Source organism: Drosophila innubila (genome assembly GCF_004354385.1).
Source record: "Drosophila innubila isolate TH190305 chromosome 3R unlocalized genomic scaffold, UK_Dinn_1.0 2_E_3R, whole genome shotgun sequence".
NCBI lineage: Eukaryota > Metazoa > Arthropoda > Insecta > Diptera > Drosophilidae > Drosophila > Drosophila innubila.
This window is the reverse complement of record NW_022995380.1, coordinates 16,447,821-16,471,365: the sequence shown is the minus strand read 5'-3', so window position 1 is coordinate 16,471,365 and position 23,545 is coordinate 16,447,821. Positions and strand designations below refer to the sequence as shown.

The 23,545-nt window shown below is 34.6% G+C and overlaps 1 protein-coding gene across 2 annotated transcripts in view; it reads right to left on the bottom strand.

Annotated features, from left to right (window-relative positions):
• Positions 1 to 23,545, bottom strand: part of LOC117789750 (putative mediator of RNA polymerase II transcription subunit 26) — a 71,667-nt gene that overhangs the window by 43,688 nt on the left and 4,434 nt on the right. For both annotated transcript variants that reach the window (XM_034628867.1, XM_034628868.1), the window contains one exon: positions 13,266 to 13,299. The gene's annotated coding sequence lies outside the window, so the exon portion shown is untranslated. The remainder of the gene's footprint in view (positions 1 to 13,265; positions 13,300 to 23,545) is intronic.

The following is a 23,545-nucleotide window of genomic DNA, read 5'->3' as shown; positions in this document are numbered from 1 at the left end:
TTACAAGATCTGATATGTACTTTCAGATTGATATCGTTCTCGTTCTATTTCAATCTATAGACACATGTAAGACAACAATTGTTTGCTAAATATAATCACTCATTCTTATAACTATCTCTGTCTCTCTCACACATTTTTATTTACTATGATTATAGTTGTTATATTTCTGATTTCCACATCCAAAAGTTATATATCTTTCATTTTACACACGCTTTGGCAATTTAAGTGCTCCGATTTTTGGTACACAAATCATCGACAAAACTTTCAAAACTTTAACCCAATGCTTTTGCGGTGATATAACGTAAAGGTACCACAAAAATGTGCTTCTTTTTCCGTTAAGTATAGCAATTTTACAGCTATGGTCAAAAATTTTTGGCAATTTAATGAATACTATATAAATTTCCACTTGAATCAAATAATTTACAAAAATTATGAAATATTATAGCATTAAAATTGATTGCGTCTGTAAATGAAATTGACAAATGCTCAATCAAGCTACAGAGTGGCTCGACTGGTGGTGGTGGTTGTTGTTGTTGTTGGTGGTGGTGGTCGTGTCGGCGGTCTTGGTTGTTGGAGGTGCTCATCAATGTCTCATTTCAACAAGCGGCAAATAGTCATTAAACTTAAACTTAAATATATTTTTGTTGTCGTTGATTTTGGCAATTTAAAGGTGTCTTTGAACATTTTAACAGTTTTCTTTAATTCAAAATTATGCTTATGTATCTTGACAAATATATAGATGTGAGATTATTTTGGTATAGTTCACATACACATAAAAGGGTATTTCGATTTATTCACTAAATTATTTTCGCTGTAATTTCTTCTTATAGATTTTAGCAGAAATTTTAACTTCAAATTTGTTTTTGTTCACCGTTATACAAATTTAAGAAAAAGCCTTAACTGTTTGCTGATTTCAACATTCGTTTAATAGCTGATGTGTGACAAAAATTTAACTGCAATTTTCATTTTTCATTTTTTTTCATTGTTTATATTTAAATTTATGCTATGACGATGGCGATGGCGACGATGACCTTGAGATGGGAAAGTTGTGTGCGTTTAATTTTTGGAAAAGTCTGCCATAAAAAACATCAGCATCAAAAATAAATATCTGCGTGCATACAATAAAAATGTTTTCCCATTTTCGTGTACAAATTTGTATATAGATTTAAATAATGTATTGTCAGGACAGTTGACAGATTTGTGCCACATTCACGTATGTGTCACACTGAAACACCCCCATGGCCCTGAAACGGAGCAGCATATCATTATTATTTTTATGTTTTTTTTTATTTTTATTTTTCTTTTACGCATTTTGTATTTTGTTTGGCAAAAGTAAGTATATGTACTTGTGTTCTATATGGAAACGTATTTTCGCAGCTGGCCTCCGCTTGCTCTGTAAACATTTTTTGCATTTTGCTACTTTTGGACTTTTCGACTTTAATTAATAAATATTTTGTTGTTATTGCTGTTGCTGTTGCCTGGTGCCCCTTGTGGAATGTTTACGAGTGTGTGAATGGATAACGCGCAGTTCTTCATAATAAATAAACAACAACAAAAGCAACAGCTAAAATTCTATAAACAACTCACAAACAATTCACACTTTAAACTGTGCCGGGCAGCCCAGTGGCGTCGAGAGAGGGGGGCGAGGCTGGGCAGGGTCAGGGAGAGGCATATCTATGTGGCATGGCAGGGCAACGGTTTTTGGGCTTGTTGTAAAATTTGAAATGTGAAAGGCAACGTATCTTTCTCTAAACTTCTCTATTCCGGCTATTTTTTTCGATACCCTATAAAACTATAAAATGGTAATAGAGGATATCACAAAGTAGAGCACAAGCCAAAGAAGAGATTTCTAGCTGATATTAATTTGATGATCAGAATATTTCGCAGTAAAGCATGTTATTAAGCAATTTTCTTTAATTTGTTACTCTTAAAGAGTACCTGCCAGTCAAACGTACTTATTTGCTCTTGTTTGTGTTCTTTATTTGCTTTTATGTAAACGAAGTGTTTATAATTCGGTGACTTATTAAACGAAGAGCTCTAAATGTTTTCAAGATTTCGACCGTAAGGAGTTTTTTTTTATATGGCGAAAAATAATTCCTTGAAAGCAAATCGAACTAATTACAGATAAAATAAAGAAGCTTAAGACAGATGTAAACTGTTAGAGAGCCCCCGGTGAGTTTATTTAATGGCATAATAAAATGTTAAATAGCTAATAAAAACTGAAAATTACAAATTTCGACAAAACACAGCAGCCACAGAATGATCTGCAGAAGTCAAAAGTCTTGTCCAGAAATTGTCTTCAAAATCGAAGCTGGCTTATCAAAATCACAAAGCATTGCAGCACCGAAAGTCGAGAGAAGATCAAGATAGTCAAACTAAAAGGCCAACCAGTTGCCATCTATCTAATTTGGCAAATAATTTACAGTTTGGCTATAATTTATGTGCATGCATAATGAAATAGGCAACTTCTAGCGAAGGCGTGCCGGGGGGAAGAGGGAAGGTTCTAAAACCTAAACCAAGACAATTATTGTCTAATAAACTTGCAAAAAGACCAATTAGCATATTTTGATAATTTGCAGCTAGTCAAAAGTTGCGTCAATGTCAAATAGCTGAAACAGGTTCCCAATTCAATAGTATTCTTAAATAATTTATTTTCATTCGAAGAATTTGTGTATTACAAAGAGGGACATTTTAAAGCTATTATTTAAGGGGAGCTGTTGCTTAACAAATTAATTAAGATATATGCATCATTTAACCGTCCAAGAAATTCCTCAATTGGTTTCAAATCATTGCCAGCTAAATAATACAAATTGAGACAACAGCTGCATTATATCATGACAAAAGATTGTTGGGAACTTTTGTACATACAATTTGAAATTTTTATTCGGCTTGTCATGTGTGTGCAAGTTTAGTTAATTTTAAAATAAAACACATTTAGCCGCATTATTCATTCATTCACACAAAAGTGATTCGATGACATAAGCTTCCCATATAAATTCTTTTGATTTTCGATTTAGCAACTGGTAACAATAAATACGTGTTGTTTTATTCGAGAATGCACGACGATGGAATGCCCTGTACAAATATCGTTGAATTTTGATGGAAATGACTTCCGTAAGTTTTGAATTTTTAAGGAATATCTTAATGGAAACAATTTTTGTATAAACTTCAAATGATATTCATTATTTACAGAACAATCGCTAGTTTTCACAACTAAAACACAAGCCGTTTAGGATTTGCAGTGACGTTTTTTTTTTTGATTAATTCAAAAACTATTTTATTAATCAAATTTGAATACGGATAACAGTGTAAAGCTTGGAATATGCGATGAGTTGGAAATGGTCCAGCATGGTGCTTTTAATTATTATAGCGCTACGTGCGTGCATTTAAATTAAGCAAATGGAAACAACAATTAATCAAATTGTAATGCAGGAAATTAACAAAAGTGCGCGCGTAAAAGCAATTAAAAGAAAATTAACAACTAAGCAAAAGCCAAAAAGGAAACCTGTGCGTCTTTGCATGAGTATGAGTGGGCATGTGTGTGTGTAATTGTTGCAATTGTTGTTAGGATTAGTTGTTGTTGTCAGTGCTGTATTGTTTGCAATTTTCGCTGCACACAATTATAATTATCATCACATTTGTAGCATGTTGGACTTTGTTGCATAGTGTTCATGATTTCATGGCGTTTCATTGTTTTGCATTTTGCAATGTAATGCAAATTCTCAAACGGAAAACAACAATAATATTGCATGTATATAGTATTAGTGCCAGGGCCGAAACATGTGGATAGAAGGCGTTGAATACTAAGATCTAACGGATCTTACACAATTTTAGATAACTTCAAATACTTAAATAGTATTTTATTCAAGAAAATCGAGCATATTTGATCTGTTAATACCCTATAAATTAAGCATAATCTACAAATCTTTAACAAACCAAAACAAACGAACAACCATTGATTTTCAATGTCAAACTAATTATTTACATTAGATATTTGTAAAACACATCTGAATATAGTATTTATATTTTAATCAATAAAATGAAATAAAAAATGAGAAAATTTGGCCAAACATTGTTATAAACTAACCAACTAAAGTATCTTTAAATTAATTATTATAGTTTCCCTAGCTTTTAATTTAAATTCATGGCTGCTTACGGCAAACAGTGTTGCCACACCTTTTATAATTTCAAATTGTCAACTGTATCTGCACATTGGATATAAATTGTTAATGGCTTTTTGGTGGACAATGCTGCAACATTGTCGCTTTAATGTCGTTTGAAGTTTGTTGTTTATTGTCTATTTTCATCATATTTTGTGTTGTTTTTTCTATTTTTTGCTGTCTACTTTAGCTCATCCACATTCACATCATCATCATCATTATCATTATCAACTTTGTGTCTGCACGAACTTCACTACGAAAGAGAGGGGTACATTGAACCTAGGAGTTTGCCGCATCGCCGAAAGTGATTGTACGATGTCTAAGTTGAAGATGGAAATGGAAATGTAGATGAAGACCAGAAAACAAGAAAGAGAGAAAGAGAGGGAGAGGTAGACAGAGACAGAGAGAGAACGACACAACTCAATGGATTTCTTTTGTGTTATGGTACATGCTCATCTCCTAACATCTTGTTGTGAATATCTCATGTACATTTGCTCGTTTTCCATTTTCAACATGTGACAATGATTTCGCTAAATGATAAACGACTTTCCGCTTCAGGCTCACACACATTAAAATTGTCAAATTTAATTGACAGGCGACCACAGATCGATGCAAAGTTTAAACGTGACTCGAGACCCCCTATTGCCTACCGCTTATCAGAAATGAAAATTCTCATAGCAAACATTGATTAATTGAAAGCGCCGCTAGAAAGTCAAAAGTCGTCATAAGCCAAAATCAACAAAGCAACTGGCCTTAAGCAATTGTAAACACAATGACTGAATTCCTAGAATTACGCATACATTGAGAATCTGAACTAGAAGCAAAAAGCCTCGTCATAAAAAACCCTTCTTATTAGAGTAGATACCCTTTAGCCATGAGAAGCATATTAAAGGGTAAACTATGGTTCTACAATTTTGTAATAAGCAACAATATACAGATTATTTTGAATTTTTGTTAAAAATTTAGGTATTTTCAAAGCTAATGCTTAAGATTTGTAATGTCTTCAACTTTTAAATATTACCTATTTTCAATCCCCATTTTTATAGTAAGTCAAAATTTAATAATTTTATAAACGCTTAAAATATACAGATTTTTTTTTTCAAATAATTCTTCATTAATCGAAGCTTTACATTAAAGTGATGGGTATCTGTAAGCTGAGCATTCTCTACTGCTTGGTTTTTGCCAGTCGTAGTTGTTGCTGGATTGTTGGCTGTCTGTGCTCTTTTTTTTTTTTTTTTGGGGCGATGGGCAAACATAAAAATCCATTAATGGCTTAAACCAAACGAGCGGCTCTAACCGGAAGTTTACAAAAGTTGACAGCGATCGTTTGTTGTTGCTCTATACACGCAAGTTGTTTTTGTTTCTCTCTCCCTATATATGTATCTCTACCTCTCGCTCTCTTTCTCTCTCTCTCTCTCTCTTTTATGGCTGAAGCGTCAGTGAGGCATTAAGCACATTGACATATGCCAGCCAGATTCCAGCATGCAAGAGTGGAGAGTGCAGGGAACTCGTATCGATATTGTCCCAACCACAAAAGGCGCCTTTTTTACCCTAACGGCAAATGCAAGTTAACAGAAAGGGCTCAACCCAAGAGATACCTAGTAAATAGTTAGTTCATGGCTTTAATATGTAGAATGTCATTACGTCCAGCGATTGACCGTCTTCTTTTGAAAAATATTATGATTTTTTAGAACAATTGATTGCTCATACACCCTTAGTCAATTGGTACACAGGGTATTAAAAACAAGAAAGCTGCAAAAACGCAATATGCGAAAGCGGAACCGACGCTTTCGGTAACCTAAGACAACATGAAAAACAGTTGTGGGGCCACACGAAGAGACAAAGAAGAAGAAGAAGCGGCAGCGGCAGCAGCAGCAGCTGAAGAGGAAGACGAAGATGAAGTGGCACACAAAAGCGCATAAGTTTCCGTTGACCGTTAATTAAAGCCGCAAGACAGTAGCATGCAGGGAGACAGACAGAGAGATAGAGAAAGGTAGAAAGAGAGGCACTCACATTGGGCCACATAAATTTGTTAGCGCCTTGACACAGCTGCATTAGAAACGCAGCACGCGCTCCAATTTGAAAACCCACTTCAAATTCACTGCAAAACTCCCAAATGATGAACACTGCAAAAAAAAAATGTTGGGTAGAGAGATGGGAGGAAACAGGAAAGAAACAAGCGACGCCTATCAAGGTTGCAATTGCCCCAATCTGCGTCGGCGGAGCCGCTAACTGTTTGATTAAAGATCATGCAACGCCCGCCTGCCAAACAACAGAAAAGAAAGCAAAATGTATCACCGAATGTCAGATATGCTTTAGACAAACTATAGATAAAAACAATATGAATAGTTGGTTAAAGATCTTCGTATTCAACTACTTCAACCACTTAAACAAAAAATTTTGAAAAAAAAAATTAATAGATAAAAATTTTATTAGAATAAAAAACGAGGAAACTCAAAATTACGACATTAATTTTATGAAAGAAAAAAATAGGGAAGGCGAAAAATTTAAGAAATAACACAGCTACTTTTACCAATATTAAAACGTAGAATTTTCAATTTTTTCCAATTATTAATTTGGTTATATTTTATTTGGATTTGTTTGTTTAATACTTGCATACATATATGGATTTTGCTTGAGGTAGCCTCTCAAAAATGCCATAATATATTAATATACTCTCAGTTGCCACTCTAATGCGTTACATACGTCAATATCAATCCGTTATGCCCCATAAACAAAAGGTAAAAGTTTGAACAGAACGTTGGCTTTGGGCTGCGGCAGCAGCTGTACAGTGTCTGCAATTTATGTTAAATATTGAAAGAAATCTGCGAAAGAGAGTTGAATGTTGAACGTTGAACGTTGTGTGTGTTGAACGTTTGCAGCCGCAAAATGTCAGCTGTTGCAACAGTTGTTGTTGATGCTGATGCTGATGCTGTGCAGGCCACATGGCCATATGGCCAAATGGCGTTGTTGTATGCAACATAACACGCGCTGCGGCTGGAGAAATTGTGCCAATTTGCTTGCAGCTAAAGGTAAAAAGGCAGGCAAACCGCAGCAAAGTCTCTATCACTCTGTCTACCTCTCTTTTTCTCTATGTCGGCATTATTGATGATGACAGAAATGTGTCGTGCGTATGTTTCTGTGTGTGTGTTAGTGTGTGTGATGTGTCGTTTGAACGCTTTTCTAAGCGTTGGCGCTTTGCAGCTGCAACGGAATTGCCATGAACCTCAGCAGATCAGCCAAGTTCATGGACCAGTTGCTGATTAAGCCAGAAATGAACTGGTATTGCAACAACTTCCACATCCAACTCCAACTTCCACTCGCTGCACAATATTTATGCCCTGCATTAATTTTTATGTCCATCGACGCAAGGCGAAAGATCGCCAATGACCTTGTGCGTAAATTGTAATCAGCGCATCCTTTAAAATTAACCTCCACTCAAGAGGCGACTTCTTGGCTGTCGCGTGACTCATCTGAGATCGACCACGCAACCTGACAGGCAAATTATGCACAAGTTATGGTGGATTAAGCATCTCCATGAAACTATACATATATCGGACATATACGAATACACATATCAGTAGCCAAAGGGAATGTCAGACTGTCAGAAATGAGAGTTTTTCAGCATTTGATGGACAGATTTGGGTTATCCTCGTACTCGTAAGCAAATGATGCATCTGTTCTTACAAAGTACCTCAAGTCAAGCTTAAATGTTTACAATTTAATTCGCCAAAACATGAACAATAGGTAATAACAAGACAAAATGGAAAACAAGATTTTTATCGCACTAAAAAGAACAAATAACAACCTATATCCCCATATGTAAAATGATTTTTGTCTAAATTTCCATACAAAAGAAAACTTTTCTAATTAACCATCATTACATTCTTAAAGTCGATTAACTAAATTAATTTATACTACATTTTTAATATATTTAGTAAATAATTTTTTGATGAGAACAAACTTTAATGTAGTTAAATTTTAAGAAATTAATATGCAAAAATCAAAATTAACTGGATCCAAGCAAGTTATTTCTTAAAAAGATAGTTTCAATTATAATAATAATAGTTAAAAAAAATATATATATTCTGATTCAGCATTTGTTATAATATACAAGCACAAAAATAAGTTTAATTTAATTGTCATATACTCATTTGATTATTTTGATGCGTCATAAGTAGTATTCTAGCAAGAATAGCTCATGAGATATATAAATTGCTATTAAGACCTGGCCAAGTAAATTTAAAAAAACAAATGACGCCCACGTTTATATCAACCACAAAAAAAATTTAACAACAACATCAACGTGATCACAACATCTCGTTTGCAGATATATAATATGCGATATACAAATTAGCAAATTGTTATTTTTATAATTTAATTGAAACGCTAAAAGTCAAAGAGGCAAAAGTTAAAACAAAACCAACAACAAAGCTTGCCAAAAACAGAACCCAAAAAAACTAAAAACAAAACAAAGACGAAGAAAATTATGCAAAAATCATTCAAATTAACATGATAATCTGGTACAAAATGAGGAAACCTTTTACTTTATAATCGCACTCGTAATACTTTTGGGTGTTGGTTTCTTGATTTCAGTTCTGTGTTTCGTGTGTTTTGGGGCACGTCTCCTACAGTTGCCACAGGGACATTGGAGAGCTGATGTTCCGAGTGCTGTACGTTCTTTTTGGGTTCCCCTGAATTGCATTCGTATGCGCAATCATGCGCATTATTCAGTTCATTCATTCAAACGAATCATTCATGCGATTTTACGAATATTAAGGTGTCTGTGGATGTGTGTTTGTGTATATCGTACATATATTTATGTTCCCATTACCAAATATCTGATATGGTCTCGTTTCTGCGCTAGAATTTCAGATATACCAGTATTATATGATTTTTCAAGCAACTTGATAGGCGTTTTTTTTATTATAAATGTTGCGGTTTCAAATATTGTATTAAAAATGCGCTACAATTTAAAATTGAGGGCAATAAAATCAGCCAGACTTTACTTAAAGAATTTTTAATTTATTTGGGCAAACTATCTGAGCTTTAAACTAATATTGTAATAACATTGACTTTTAACTTATTCTTCAGCTTGTGCATGGATCTCAGTTTACCACTGATCTTAAGTAGCTATGAAATAAAAGTTGTTCAATTCCACGAACTCTTAGCTCGTATATACCAAAATGATCATCACGTCTCTTTAGGAACACACCTCACTGATATTTAAGCAATTTATGCTTCTGCGGTCATTATACCTGTTCATAAGGTGACGAGATAAACGCTTAGCCTAAAACCACAACCCAAAGTCGAATCACAGCAACAACAACAGTAACAATAAAATCTGCAGACTGAAACCTTGTCTTGTCAACTTGCATATACATTTTTATTTGGCCAAGTTAAGCAGAAATAAAAGATACAAAAAAGAGAGAGAACTGGGTAATAAGCTGTGCAGCGGTTTAACATGACCCGATTACTGAACTGTTAAGGCTTTCAACTTAGTCAGAAATATAAAATCCCCAAAATGAATTAAATGTCATACGTTTATAAACATATATTGCAGTTAAGGTCAGAACTTTCCTTCTTATCAGTCAGATGGGATCGGATCACTCAACACTTGCAGTCAACCCACGTGAAGTGGAAAAAATCATTAAACTAAAACACAACAAAAACTTGTACACAACTTTGTGGTTGTTGTTGTTCATTCAAAACATTTCCCTATAAAAACTATGCACAGCTGGTACTTTAAGTTATCAACACATCAAATCAGCTGCCCTCTCTCTTACTCACTCTCAACTAACCTCTGTGAACTCGATTGGGGAGGGAGAGAAAATATCATTAGGCCTAGATGGAAGGGCTACTGGTTTTTACGGCTCTAACTATCTGACCAGGCACAGAAAACCACAGAGAAAAAGAGAGACAAAAATCATTATTATTTTCATTACAAGTGAAGAAATATGCGTGGGAATTTACATGAGAAAATCTTTAATGTTAACAACAACTAGAAAATAATAATCAAAAGAAGACGAAGACGAAAAGGTAAACACAAATGAAGTTGAACAATTTTGCTACTGTTTGTCAAGTGGTATGGAGTGTGGAGAGTAAGTGCCCCAGAGGCAACCCAGCAAAGTCATGTACATAATATTTTGTGGTCGTCATCATCATCATCATCGTCAACGTCGTGGTCATTGTTATTATCCTACTTCGTCATGCCGCTTCCCATTGACAATTGCCATAGTTCGGTTCTCTTTGCAACATTGAGCAAACACCTTTGCCCTTTGGCCTTCTATTGCCATTCCATTTCCATGCCTTAACTTGGCCATGAAATAACATTTCGAGTACACGAGTACATGCATTTTTAATATATTAATTAGACATTTTGCATAATCTGATCAGGTTCTTAAAGAAGTTAGCTGTAGTTATATACAACATTTTATTCTCATGATGTCATCAAGTAGCTGGTTACCAATTAGCGTTTCCCATTCTGTGTAAGCACATATTTAAAGGTACTTTGGACTCGTATTCTTTGTGGGACAAGCTCTTCCGTTGCATGTTTAACAAATGAAGGGAAGGAAAGAGTAAAGAGCCTTATGACATATTCTAGGAAAATACATTCGAAAAAGAGACGCTTTTGTACGCTTTTCGCTTACTTTTATCATACTCTTTTTTTAATACCCTGTACACTAAACGATGAAAGGGTTTATTGTCATCTGTTTATAAATTCTAAGTTTTTTTAAATAAACTTGAAATACTTAGCTCATTAATAATTTAAAGGGTAACTAAAGTGTCATTATTATTCCAAGTTGTGGCAAAAACTCTTTTTATTTTATTTTTTTGCTGGATGATCCCATCTAATGCCTTTAGGACAAAAGGGCCAAAACCAAAAACATATTTGGACAGAAGATTGAGTAAAGATAGGGGAAAAAGCAAGAGACGACAATATTAACAAGTCGATGAACGCTATTCAAAAGCATAACAAATACATTGAAACTTTTCAGACCTGTAGCCATAGCAAATGCTTAAGCGTGTTTGTGTATGTGTTGCTGTATAGTTTGAGGGCCCCTTCAAGCTGTCCATCAAAAAGCAGCGGCGCTTATTAAACACATTTCTGAATTTCAAACTTGTTGCTCATTGTTTTGGGACGTTTTTGGGCAACAAGTTGAATTTCAAGACACGTGTCTCAAAAGAAAAATACAACAAAAAGAAATAATATAAAACATATTTTGTATGCTTATTATGCATATCATAATAATCTCAATCATAAAGTAAAGCTCGCTTTGTGCATAATTTCCACACAATTTAAATGCGCAACTCGTAAATCTATAGAAAGTCATAGAGAGAGGTAACGGCTTTAATAACTATGTATCTATATAAAATAAATTGACATGCTGAGCATTTAATAGCCAGCTAAAGTGACTTTCCTACGATGCAACAGATTTCTGAGAAATAGCTTATCAAATTAACATCATGATGATAAGATTGTGAGACTTTGAGAAAACTCATAAAAAATACCCTAAAAATATATGTCTTTGAAAAATGTGTGGTAATTCTCTGATACTCTACTCTTCTAAACAAAACTTGGCGCCAATTTAAAACGCCGGCAAATTCCAATCCCAAAAAAAGCTCAACGCTAGCGCCATAAATTCAGTTGTCCCAAATGTCCCAAAAGAAAAACAAAAAAAAAAAAGAAGTAAAGAAATAATTAAATAAAAAACCTACAAAAAAAAAAATAGTAAAATGAGCATTTCCCAGTTTTTAGCTTCGTTTTGTACACTTTTCTTGCCCATTTCCCTAAGCATTGAATTCCTGTCTGCCAAGGCGCGCCAGAGGATGGAACCCTCGGCACATACACAGATTTAGCACAAATATCTCGCGATGCCAGTGTGTGTACAACATAATACGTATATATACGTATATATTTATATAGCGCCTATTTTCATCTAATTTCTTTCATTTCTACATGCCTTGCTCTATTTTTGTGGCGCATTTTTAGCGTTGCTCGCTTCTATACCATATATAAAAAAAATATATGTAGATATATAAAGATATATATACGCATATATCTGGTGTATAACTCAATTTTCAGTTGCAACGCGTCTGTATTTGTCTTTTTCGAATTTTTTTTATTGTTGGCTTGCCGAAACTTTTGTTCTGTTTTTCTCTTTTTTGGTTGAGTTTTATATGCTCCATTTTTAGGCGCATAGCTTTGGACTTTGTTTTGTTTGGCCGTCGATCTGACTGACTGTCGAACTGTCTGGCTAAGTAACTGGGTCCCCGTGATCATAAACCATTGAGTGGCATTCACAGAAAAGCTTTTTTTCTCAATATTTTCATCCATCTGTATTTGGTTCTCGATGCGGCCTGGCCGCTAATTATGTTGTATCAAATTTTAATTTTTCCCATTTCAACTAATTTAAATTGTATGCTCTATTTCACATTTGATTTGAGTCGCCATAAATTATAATTTTTTTGTATATACGCTTTTCAATGCGTATTTTTGAATTTTACGCGGTCATATTGGAAAAGAACTGGAGCGCATTAAAGTCTTACAGGTTGAAGTGTTGATTTATAGCCTAACAATTTAATGGGAATAGAGACACTTATACCCTCTACTCATAGAGGGACACGGAAAGGGTATTATAATGTTAAGCACAGAGTCTTATAGGATCAGATCAGGGAATCAAACCGAAACAAGGAAAGTATTGTTTATACTATTTATGCCATAAAAAGTTAATTAAAAATTAAGGCTTGAGATACAAAATTTTCAATTTGAATGCAGAATGAATTGGCCCGGTTTCGGTACTAAAAATTAAAGAGAAGCTATTAGAGATCTTTGATTACAGTGTATCTTTCAATCAATCATTTTTATTAGTTTTTATAATACCATTATAATCTCGACACTTGACAAATGAATTTGCAACTTTCTTCGAATATAAATAATTCACTTGACGTTCAATGCACTTTTTAATAATAATAAATTCAAGTCCATGCCAAGAAATGACCAGGTGTGGCCTTTAGGTGAAAATTCCAATGCTCATCGATAATACCAATATTAAGTTAAGTAAAACTACTTTGCCTTTATGAGCATTCACAAAATACACTTACCATAAAAAGGCGTTGTTAGAAGTGAATGCTAAGCCTGAAAAGAGAAGATAAAAAACCATTAAAATACAGATTAGAAATGGAGTTAAACAAAAAGTAATAATAAATCAGAACTGTTCAATTAGATAAGCATAAAAATTATTCCAACGCATTTCGTGCATTTATATGCAATTTTTATTGCTTTTCAAGCTTTAAAAATCGCAAGTATACAATTAAGAAATGAAATAAAAACTAAGCGCTTAAAGTAGGTCACATGTCTATTGATGGATGTTTGAAAGTTTCAATGAATTAGGCTATTTAGTTCAATTTTAAGAAAAGATATTTATTAAACAAATATTCCACACTGAATTTTTGAGAAGTAATAGAGAAGCCTCGTCTGTAACTGTTCCTACTAAATTCTGCAATAAATGTTATATTTTTTACCTGTGTATTATGTATTTAAATAAATTTGATCAATCTTTAAATCTTTTCATATGAGAAATAGTAACCTAGTAACAAATTTTCTATAGAAATTTGCAAATTTTCAAGAAAACCATAGTTTGAGAAAACATTAAAAATAATTATTTTTAAATGGAATGCAAGTGCTTGTTATGAAATTAATTCAATTTGCTTATGACGAATCTATTTGCACATAAAGTGACAGCTAAAATGGCCCAAAAGCAACCCCATTACCAGACCCCAAACACACCCCCGCTCAACGTTTAGGACCCGTATAAAATGCAGTCTATGTTTTAATCTTTTTTCTCAGCCAAGTGAAATTCTTTAGCCTCAGTCAGGCAGCAAGCAGCATTAAAAATAGTCACAAATATTATTTTTTTTCTATTTTTTATTTTTTTGTTTCGATTTGACAGCACGAAAAAAATGAAGAGACACTCACAAATTACAAACTAAGAAAAGCAAATAAAATATATGCTGGCAACTTATAAAGAAAGACGAGTGTATATTGAAGTGTGATAAACAAACAGATGAAATTAATAATGATTGAAAATGTTGTTAGGTTCTCTCAACAATTAAAATTGATGAGGAACATTTTGTTGTATTGTCTTCTATTTGCTGGGCCGAAAAATTCATCACTTGCCCGCTGGCCAAATTCTTGACAAATCTACAGCTTTTTTTGATGAAAACAAAATTGTTTGTTATGCGAAAAGTTTTTACCCTACTAGTGGGTAGTGCGCCTTTGGTATTCATTGTCTATTGCATTTGTAAGTGCCAACTTTAAATTCGTTAACTTTATATATACCTGTTTATTTCTTTCGATATCTTTCAAATTGAAAAATAACAAGTTTTCTTTAAATCAAACTGATTATCAAGATTTTCTACTTTGCTTTTTGCTTTCTTTATTTAATAGGATATTACTTCTTCGTCATATTCTTTTATATTTATAATTTTTGGCCACACATATTTGCTGTTTCAATTAAGAAACTTGGTCGTCATCATTTTGGTGTGCAAAAATAAACATTTTATTGGCCGCATGGCGCCAAAGCGAAAGAATCGTGTATTTCAACAGTCGGCGGAACTGTCTCAATTGATGGGGCTTATCTGGGTAGGCGGCCCCCCAAAAAGATTGACAAGTTTAGTGCAATTTATTTCAATTGCCGGTCGCCGCAATAAATGCTAATAACTTTGTAATTAAGACACGAAAAATACATTTAACGCAAGCATAGTGATTAAAATTTTGCTAGAATGGAGTAAAATCCAATGAGTCAAAATGATGATTGTCTTCATTTTCGCTATAAACATCAAACGTTGCCAAACTCAAGTCAAAGGACCTGTTTGAAGAGAAGCCATCGGATCATTTGTATAATTGCACATAAACATCAATGAGGCGTGCTATGAATAAGAATTTGAGAGCTGAAACCACCTACGAATTATAAGGAAGATAGCAGAATCAGAATAAAGGCAAAAGGTAGTAGTTGAAATTGATAATTATGAAATAGTCTGGTCAAATATTTTAGAGATAAATTCACATATCTTTTTATAATAAAGTGGTGGACTTGTAATCATAAATAACAAATTAAACAGCTACATTTGCTTAATAATCACATAAAACGCATAGAAAATTAACTCAGAACACTTTCCATAACATCAAATCAACGTAATTGCCAAAAAGCACACACACATACGCACACACCATTGTCACAACTTTCTAACACTAACCCAGTTAAATTGTTCAATGACACGTAGTAGTTAAAGAGAGGCCCAGTGGCCCAGGCCTAGACCTCCAATCTTCAAACTAAAAAAACCTTTAGACAAATGAGAACTGAGAGGGGAAGCTGAATTCTTTATGGCACCTGGGGCATAAGAATGGTCATGCCTCAACGTTTCGGCCACTTTCTTCATTCATCAAAAGTACATAAAGCCACAGTCTGAGCATACATTTCACCAGAAATATGTGCAACGCGCCAAAGAATACTCTATAGAATGTTCGAATGTATCTCTGTGTGTCTGCCTGTCTGTCTGTCTGGCTAAATGAAAAGTTAATCAAAGAGCTGACAATATCAGGCGGGGTCTGTTAAAGAAATCGAAAATCAACAAAGCTTAAATAATGGAATCGGAAAAACCGCGTGACAGAATTACTAATTATGTTTAAATAAACAAAAACAAACAATGAGCAACAAGCAACACAATGTGACAACTTGAAAGTTTCATTTGCCTCAGCCAAAGAAAAACCAAATAAACCAGAGTCGAAAACCAAATAAACTATCGCATAGTCTGACAAATTTATGACAAAGAGACCCCTCAAGAGTGCTGCTAAAAAACCAACAACAAGCAGAACAACAACAACAAATACAAACAACAACACATCCATTGAATGTCAAGTGCAGTCCCCCAACAGTTGCCCGGAACTTTCAAATTATTTAGTGTTGTTTATTGCGCTTTGCAATTAGTGTTTGCTTCTTTAACTCTGATAAGACTTTTTGTGTCGTCTTTCTTATTATTTATGAAGTTTCCCAAATGAATAACTTGCAATCCTAAAATCTAGAACAAATCGCGTCATATATAAGCAAACATTTGTTTAAAAACACAACTGATCGTAACTACATTTGCCAAATTTTACCTATTTCACAAGGTAGTTAAAAAAGAATTGTCTTATGCCAAATATAATTTTCTACTGTTATTTGAGGAAAGATGGTCGAATACTTTACAATAACAATTACGAAACTTACACATTTTCTTTAGAACGAATAAATGACTCGTTGAATAATATTAAATATATATATTAATGGTTATTGTTATTAACTTGAGTGAAAACAGTACACTTTAAGATAGATATTTGCAATCTGTCTTGAATATAAAAGATAAAATTTAATTTATGAATGACAATGCAATTGTTAAATTGCAATCTGACCGTTAAAAAAAAAACTGGCTTATCATCATTATGTGTTAAGACGGCAATCTAGTTAACTTATCGCCTGATAGAAACAATGTCAAGTTCCGGAATAATTTATCAAAGAAAATGTGGAACTGATAAAGACGATTCTAAACTTGATTCTTTGTGGTATTCTATAAATAGTAAATGATGGTGCTGTGATGTATAGTTGGCCAAAGCGGAAATCGGCTATTAGCTAGCAAAGGGCCAGCTGTTGACGTGTTTGTGGTAAAGTGTACTGAACCGAGCCAGTGTTAAGCAGTATTCAAAAGAAAAACATACAGATCTCAGCCGACAATATTAAATGACATACACAGACATACAAACAAGCTGAGGGGGCAGGGCATAAAGATCTATGTATGAGTTGAACTGATCAATGGCTGTTCATTCAATTTAGTGTGCAAAGCTGATTGTGCATAAACTGATTGTGATCGACGGACAGTTGGACTGTTGAGACTGACGGACTCTGGAGACTGACCACAAATGCATGGCCGCGGCCGCGGTGCAGTGAACTTTGAAGCAAGAGAGGCCAACAAACGCTAACGTGGCTAGAAGAGAGAGAAGAAAAAGGGGGAGAGTGAGTGTACAGGAGAGACACGCATATGGTCAACAATGTATGCTGTTTGCAGGAAAGGGGGAGGCAAAGGGAAGAGTGAAGTAACCCAACTAATAACAAACAACCGGCTTTTTTTCATACATATATTGGAGACGCGATGACGAGGAGAGCAGACGGAGACTTTTGTTTACTTTGTAAGCAGCCACGAGATCGCAAATGCTGTGGAGGCAACAATTTTTGTTGTTGCCACAAAACTTGTTGCATGTTGTTGTTGTATGCAGCAGTTGTTTTTGTTGTTGTGGGGCATGCGCATAAGTCACTACACAAATTGTGCAAATTCCACACAGTCAGCAACCATCTGTCGTCAGTTGGTGGCACTTTAAAGCTCTGCTCTGATCTGCACAGCGTTTTGCAACACTGGCCTCGATCATCGGTTGAGGTGAAGGCCGCTAACATCGCACATTGCACATACAAACATAATTGCATAGCCCGCAGACACCAACAGCAACACCAACAGCAGCAACAACACCAACAACAACAACAACTAACTCTCCTCCAAGTCAAAAACAAGCTGCCACTCTTTGGGCATAGCGAATTCACAATAATGCGCATTTTATTAGACTCTTTCTTTTTCTCTCACTCTCTCGCGATCTCTCTCTCTCTCTATCTTTCTCTCACTCTGAGTGCATTTTCCGCTTCAACACGATTTTCATTTAAATTTTCCAAAGCGTTGCCCTTTGAGTTTTGCTGTTTGTCTTCTCGGTGTGTGTGTGTGTGTGTGTGTGTGTTGGTGTATTCCAGGAAGGAAATGTTTTTGCATAGAGCTCAAGCCTCGAGGTGTTTGACGTGTAAGAGATTGTGGCATTGGCTTAGGGTTGTCAGGTTTCTTTGTGCCAAATGCCCTAAGACATGTGCGAAATTGCATTTTAAAAAGTGCACACATGTGGCAAGTTTGGATTGAAAGACTGTTGAACATATTATGTGCCCCATGAAAATAAAATAAAATAATAATATATATAGTTGCTACATTATAAAAGCACTCTAAGTTCAACCCTAATTCTATTTAATACAAAGTAATTATAATTTTTCCATTGTTCTAATGCTTACATATTGTGTTATATATAATCTTATATTTTATGTAATTTTAGACAAAGTTTCAAACAAGGATGCAATATAGAAAAGTAATAATTTTTTCCTCATTCAAGGAACTTTTTGAATAAAATCGTTCAGTCTTTATATATGTTATAGGAAATTTAATCGTAAAAATTAAGACATCTAAATTCGGTTAAGCTTTATACAAATAAACAATTTCGGCCCAAAAATACTTGTCCTAATAGTTCTCTTAATATTCAAAACAATAGCCTTGGTCAGCTGATCTCTAATTTTATTACTTATTTTCCTAACGTGTTTTTAAGTTGTTTTGAACCATAACCCACATTCGTTGGCATTCAGTCCCTGCATCACAACTTACAACAATATATATATAAAAGAAAACACGCACAGTCTTTCAATTAGCGTGGGGTCTACCAAAGCAATCTTCAATAGTTGATGATACTGATGCTGAAGTCCATGGCAGCCCCCATCATGTGGTTTTTCTTGCATTTTCCAAAAGCGCATCCACATGGCAAACAATTCAACTGCCATTTATTTTATTTATTACTGTTGCAGGGGCTGTTGCTGTGGCTTTCGTGTTCAGTTTAAACTGGCTTCATAGAAATAAAAGTGAAATTTTCACAGGAGGAGAAAATGTTTCAAAATATCGCGGCGACGCGTTACAAGTTTTCCAAGCACTTTGGAATTCATCTTATACTTTTATTATCAGTATATAAATTGGTTTTTCTCGAATAAAATTAAATTAATTAATACATTTTGCGCCTTATTAAATGCTTGAGTTATTAATCAAGCATAAAAAAGGAGAAAAAATAACTGTCGACGGGGTGCTAACAATTGTGCAGATCTATTAATTAAATTGCGTATCGATTTAACGACTATATAGTAGTACACTGTTTAAATTTTATTTATATGATGCTTTCAAAGATCAAGCAGAAAATAGAAATTAGATATGCATTTATAAACAATGACAATACGTCAATGTAATCGTTCAAAGGTAATCGGAGACTGAAAGGTTTTGGAATATTTTTAAATATTATTTTTTCTTAACAACAGATCGGTCGATGTAGACATGAGTAATACGAGCCCATTTATCAAAATATAATACAAAAAGTAAAAAATAAAAGAAAAGATGGAGAACCGAAAAGTGTACGACAGGCTCGAAAATTATGCGTTAATTAACATGGCAGCTGTGGGGGCAGCGAATAAAGTAGGAAAGAGTCGAAAGATCTTGAAGGTTATGCATGGAGAGCGAGAGATCTGGTTTAATACGCTTTTTTATAAATCGACTTTGACATGTGACCCCACACTGTTTGACCTTCACAGCAGCAAACACCAGCAGCAGCAGCAACAAAAATGAACAGAACGAATATAAAAAAACAGATCGATCACAATAAATGTAAATTGTAAATTGCATTTAATGCCCATTTCTCAATACTCAATTGAAGCTCATAAATTAAATCCAAAGTGCTTGAAAATAAGCAAATGACAATTTAATAGATTAGGCATTCCAAAAAAAAATTAAAAAACAAGGGCTATTAAAATAAAATACTAAGCAATGCTTATCAATCCTCAAAACGTAACGCTAATTGGAGCAACACCAAATTTATACTATACATTAGATATAGCTAATATAATTTAAATTTCCATGACGATGTTGCAAAATTTTACATTTGCCTTCTTCTAGAAATATTATTCTACATATAAACAAACATACCATCAGTGGCTAATAATATCTAAATGTCGCAGTATCAATATTGTATCAATTTGTCAATTGCCGTAAAAACTAATTTTTGATAAGACAACGCTGCTGTTATTTGGTTTGCGACGTTGCCAAATTGCACTTTTGTAACACTGACGTGCAGTTAGCAGTGTTGCGTACCGTTACAATTTGAAAATTTGCTCTAATTGTCTGTACAATGTTTGCTGGACAAACAAACTCTTTGAGCAAAAGTCAACATGAAGCTTAATTGCTACAAAAATGTAAACAAAATCATAAAAAAAACAAAATTGAAACTAGAATATTGTTGCACCTGAAGCGTGCATAGGGCGCTGTGCCGCTAAACAAATACGACTGATAATTGTTGATAAATGTTGGCGCTGTTTGATAGTGTATTCGTGACTGTACAGTGTACACTGTCTGTTGACTTTAATCAAATAATACACTCATATGTCGTTGCAGGCACTTCAATTCAATTGAGGCGCAGCTGTAGGTGCAATCAGAGCTCTATTTGCATAACTGGGACAGCTGGACGCATCGCGTTTCATAATTGAAAACGATAAGAACCAGCCTCAAGGTGTGATTAAAGTAAAAACAATATGAATAAATTATTTAGCAGGAAATCAGACAGCTGCAGACTTTAGGATTTACACATTTACAAACCAACAGCAGTAAAGTCTAACTGTGCGTTATATATAGACTGGAGATGGGCCCTAACAAAGGGTTTTTAGCTAGAACGCAATTGAGAGCAGTAAAAAACTGCTTGAATCATAAGCAAATAGTTACTTTGGCATCCAGCAAGTATAGTTCACCACACACAACAAGCTTTAAGGCTCTGCGTACTGATCAAAGCATATTTGAAAAGCTCATCAATTTGTATGCATTTTTTATCGCACACTGAGCTTGAAGTTTTATCTGTTACGCATTATCGCGACAGACTATTGCTCTCTACCTTTTTTTATTCCTATATCACATGCAGATACACACTCGCCCTATATATTAACTATGCCTCATGCATTAAATATTATAACTTTACGAAGCAAAAGCTTTTGGAGCAACGTTGCACACACACACACACAAGAGGCACAACTTGACTCGTCGAGTTGGCTTCAAACACTGAGCCAAATGGCGACAGGAAGGCACAACAACTGATAAGCGTCCACAACAGGAGAGGAGGGAGAGGCGGCTGTAATGTTGGCTGTGGTAAGGATACGATTCGTTTGGGATGTGTATAAAACCATTTGCATGCCCAAACTTTTGCTAACCCATTTTTAAAAAATAAAACCTGTACATAAAGAGAGTTGTTGGTATATGCAATTTAAAGCTGTACATACGGATATCTAACTATATAAATATATATATATATATATATGTTAATATAGGTCACAAGCTGTCGCCTTTGCAACTTCGTTGCATTCGTTATCCTTCGGGAGCCGACACACCCCAAAAAAATCTTCCATCTGCCATTTCAACAGCTGTTGTTCACTTAACAGTTTTCTGTTATTGCTTACAGAATCTCCCCATGTTATGTATCTGTATCTTTAACTGTAACTGTTACTAAAACTGTAATGCACACAATGTATCTTGTATCTATACTCGTTTATATCGGTCAACTTTGCAACTCGACTCCATGTTTATGTGTTTGTTATACACAGCTGGGAAAATGTTTATACATATATATGTACATACGTATTTTATAATTAATTACGAATTGCTCTCGGAGCTAGGTCAACAGTTCTTCCCATTTCCCATTTTGAGCTGAGCTGGCAAAAACGGTAAGCTTTTCGCCTGGGGATGCAAAATGTTTCTGGGCTGATAAGCACATTGCTAATGCTTTCAATTTTCAATTAGTGGCACAAGGGGGAAATCCTTTAGGAAAATATGGCTGTGAACATGCTTCCATATTTACGTAACCGAATATGTATCATTATTCTGATGGGGCATGTGGTACATCATAAAATTAAATCGAATTAAATGAGAATGACTGACTAGTTTAAGCTAGAGCACCTTGTGTTAGGTTAGTTTCCTATACATACACTCGTATTAGAAATCCTTTTTGCCTGAAACACAATATCTTCTACAAGGGCATACAAAATGTGAAATTTTCTAGATTTTTAAAAACGAATCTCGCGCCTTGAAGGATTTTCTTTTTAAGTAACTGGCTTCTGTATTTTTAGAACTCTTTCCTGGAATTTACATGACATACTCCAATTCTACAGTGGTAAATATAATAACTCTCCATTAATATAAATAATATTGCTTTCTGGAACCAGCTTTAACTTAAATATTTATTCCCTATAAAATGACATTTTTATCTTTTTTTGTATGTATTTTAAATTCGTACTAGATTCAGATATCACCCAACACAGTCTTGACGATAGTTGATTGCCTTTAGGTATTCGACTTTAAGTTAAACACGCGACGTCTCCGGCTTGTATACATATATCGATATGCTCAATCTCGACTTACAAAATTTCATCGAAAATGCAACAAAAACGCATAACGCATTAATTAAACAGATGCTAATACCATGGAAAATATATATATTAAAGCTGTTTAAAAATGAAACGAATTTCCCAAAGCAATAAAACGATAGACGATAGCATTGACTTAATCGCGCTTTAATGATAAGCAGACAGATAAGACTCTGCGTTTTAATTATATGGTAGAGAAGCCAAATGCGAACTAATTAATAACATGCCGCTGTAGACGCCGGTAGCGCCCCCAGTTTGATAGGAAAACCAAACCAAAGACAAAACCAAACTCGAACTCAAACTTAACCGAATTGTGAACGCATTAAATCAAACAACAGCAATAATCCTAATGACAGATATTGTATCTAGTATCTCGCTCACACATGTGGTTAATGCGTATAGGCCCAGTTAAGAGCGGAGCTCAAAAGAAATCACCCCCTGCGGCATTTCCGTTCGTGTTTCATTCAGACAAAACTAACACAACCAAGTGAGGGCGAGATTTGAAACTCAAGTGTGGAAAGGAAGCCTCGAAATTAATCCCAGGCAAGTGAATTTTCATTTTCCAGTCTGCCAGCTGAAAATACACGTTGAGTTTCGTGGTCTGTGTGTGCGTGTGAAAAATGAAAATGCCTCGAATAACAGGTAAGTTAATAAGCGGACTCGAGTTGAGACTACAAGTTGAGGCCCAGTCGAAACAAAAGCATTTCACTAAATAGTCGGCATTGTTTTGTTACCTGTTGGGATGGCGACCATGTCGGCGACAGCAACAACAACAAAAAAAGAGCGACAATAACAAAAACAATTCGTTTCACGCTACCGACGTTGTCTCATGGCCAAAAGAAGAGACCAGGAATAACCGAACCACCTGTCGAGGGGTTCCTATGAACATTTTGTACAATAATTGCACAAGTGTCACTTGGACACAGGTAGCCAGACTTCCAACTGGTTCTCTAAAGGCTAGAGAGAGAGCACGATTGCGAGAGAGATAGCATGGTTAACTCTATGTATGTTTGTTGGGTGGTAATTTCATTGCGAATTGTCACAGCTGGGCAA